Source organism: Aquarana catesbeiana, linkage group LG06, assembly GCF_042186555.1.
Source record: "Aquarana catesbeiana isolate 2022-GZ linkage group LG06, ASM4218655v1, whole genome shotgun sequence".
Classification (NCBI taxonomy): domain Eukaryota; kingdom Metazoa; phylum Chordata; class Amphibia; order Anura; family Ranidae; genus Aquarana; species Aquarana catesbeiana.
The window spans coordinates 390,279,407-390,282,164 of record NC_133329.1 but is presented as its reverse complement, the minus strand read 5'-3'; positions in this window follow the sequence as shown (position 1 = coordinate 390,282,164).

Below are 2,758 nucleotides of genomic sequence, written 5' to 3'. Positions count from 1 at the left end.
ACGCTAGACTTACACATCTGGAAAAACTTAAGCTACGTCTTACAACTGACACGCACACATTATGTAGAAAAATGAAAAACAACTTAAGTAGAACTCCAACCTATTATTTCCAACCTTATCAATTTCCCCCTTTGACATCATCCCCTCCCCGATTCTGGGTCCTTGCAAACAAGTGAACAGCCGATACTTCAAAGAGTACTATCCCTGACCGCGGGTTGTCAGAGGAGGATAAGTCTTCTTTATTTACCCTCATCCCTCAAATCCATACCAGCATCTTATAAGCAAAGAGAATAGAAAAGGGGTGATGTCAAGTTACCCTTTTTGTCATTAGAGTTCCTAATACCTTTCTCTTTCCATTCTATCTGTTCGTGCCTTAATCTTCCTATATAAGCAACAGTTTATCACGGTAAGCAGTACAAAAACTAAAATTAGAATAAGTATCGGATTGAGCATCCAATTAAAAATTGCCGTAGCAGTGGGTGACCATCCAGCAAATACATCATACCAATGATGTGTTGTTTCATCTCTTATTTGTGAGGATAAATGTATTAATTTCCCTTTATCTATAACCGTAGATATTAGATTATTTTGAAGGGTATGTTCTTGTGTCTCTATGTGTTTTCTAAGTATTTCGGACTCATTTAAGATTTGCTGTAAGGGCTCTAATGATATTATAAAAGGAGTAGTATCAGTAAGATTATCTACCGTCCATTCTAGATTAAATATTCTATGTGCATCTGGTTCAAAAAGGAAAGTGTCATTTTGCCATTTAAGCATTTTAACATTCTTTACGCATCCTGAAAAAGGGGCCGTTTTATTTAAACTTTCCATAGTTTCCTGATCATTTGTGACTAAACAAATATGTTGTGGTCCTATCTCCATAAATCTGTTTCCTACACCTGCTGGTAGTCTCTGAAACTTACATATGTTAGATTGATGTTTCAATAAGCAAGGTTCATAGACTGGAGAACTTCTTCCACAGACTATTCCCTTATTAGTTTTAGCACATAGACTTAGATCATGAGTCATGTTTTGTGTATCTACATAGTGTCCATAAATCTCAGGATACCAAAATTCAGGTAGATCCTTTCCTATCAGGAGTGGCATCACTATTAACTTACACATTACCTGGACCTCCTCCACTTTGTATACATCAAACCTTCCAGCACACCATCTTTCCTCACATTCAACTTCTTTTCCTGGTACTTCAAACCATATACTTTCTAAATTCAAACCCTTGAAATAGTTCATCCAAGTGCGATTTGAATGTGATAAGATAGTGTAGAAAAAACACATTAAGTAATGTTTATGAACTCCTGATTTGCTTTCCACAACTCCAGACTGGCTAGTGCTGTGTGATTAACCATAATATTGAGATATTTAGTTAATTGTACCTAGCTAATTTGTGTTTCGAATGTTGTAGGTAACCATTTGCTTATGATTATTAAACTATCAGCTATGTGACTTCCTGCACGGTTCCACTTATTTTGTATCATTTCCATCTGTATCCCATTCATTATTCCCATTCCAGTTCCTGCAGCTCCCAGAACTGTATCATACCATTCTCGGCGATACCATTATTCTGGTAGCTGGGGAAAAGTTACATTAAATTTGATTTTTGTTTTCTGTTGTGATACCGAAACATTTATGCAAGCTCTAGGAATAGGAGTTAATACAGAGGATTCGAAGATGGTGGGTAGAGCGTCTTCTATTTTTATATTGAAACCATAATGTTGCCATTGTATATATCCTCCTGTTGTGTTTTCCCATTTCCTTACTGGTACAAAATACCATGCTGTACAAATATAAGTTGCAGATTGATTGGTACTAAGAGGACCTATTAGATTGAATTGCCCACTTCCCCTTGCTGGTCTAGGACCTTTTCCCTTCTGTGCTATCTCGTATTCTTTTGAATTCGGAGTTCTAAGTAACTGTAGTAATTTGTCTTTTACTTCTCTCCATGTTTCAGATGGACCTAACTTATGACATTTATGTGGTGTGTTATTAAAGGGCCATGTTAAATTGTCCCTCCAATGGAAAGTTATGTTTACTTGTGCTTGTGATTTAGCTTTTATCCACACTACTGGTGATTCCATATTCTGCATCATATAAAAAGGACCCTCCTGTCCTGACACCGTGAAATTTCCTACCGTATACCATTCGTAGTAAGGATATTGTGTTATACTCTTATCCTGATTTACCCATCTAAGATCAGTACTATTTTCATGAACTGTTACATTGATACCCGGAGTCCATGTATAAACAAACATTTGAAAACATTCAAGCACTATTATCATAGTTAGAAGGATCTTCATTCTGTTTCTCTTGGTTCAAGACTCTTTTTGCAGTGTGATGCGTGGATCCAGGCTGCTTTTCCTTCCAATTTCACTGAAGTGGCTGTAGTCAAAAGCACTTGATAAGGACCTTCAAATCTAGGTTCCAATGTCTTTCTTGTGTGTTTCTTAACATATACATAATCTCCTGGTAGCAGTGTATGTGTACCTGCTATTGAGTTAGGGTCTGGAAGAGAAGAATACACACTTTTGTGGATCTTAGTTAGACGTTGTTGTAATTGTATCACATATGCAGTCAAACTATCACATTGCAATTGCATACTCTGTAGAAAGTATAGACCTAATCTAGGTGCATTCCCAAAAAGTATTTCATATGGGGATAATCCTGTTTTCCCTGTTGGAGTGTATCTTATAGAGAACAAAGCCAAAGGCAGGCATTCTGGCCATGGCTTGTTTAACTCTTG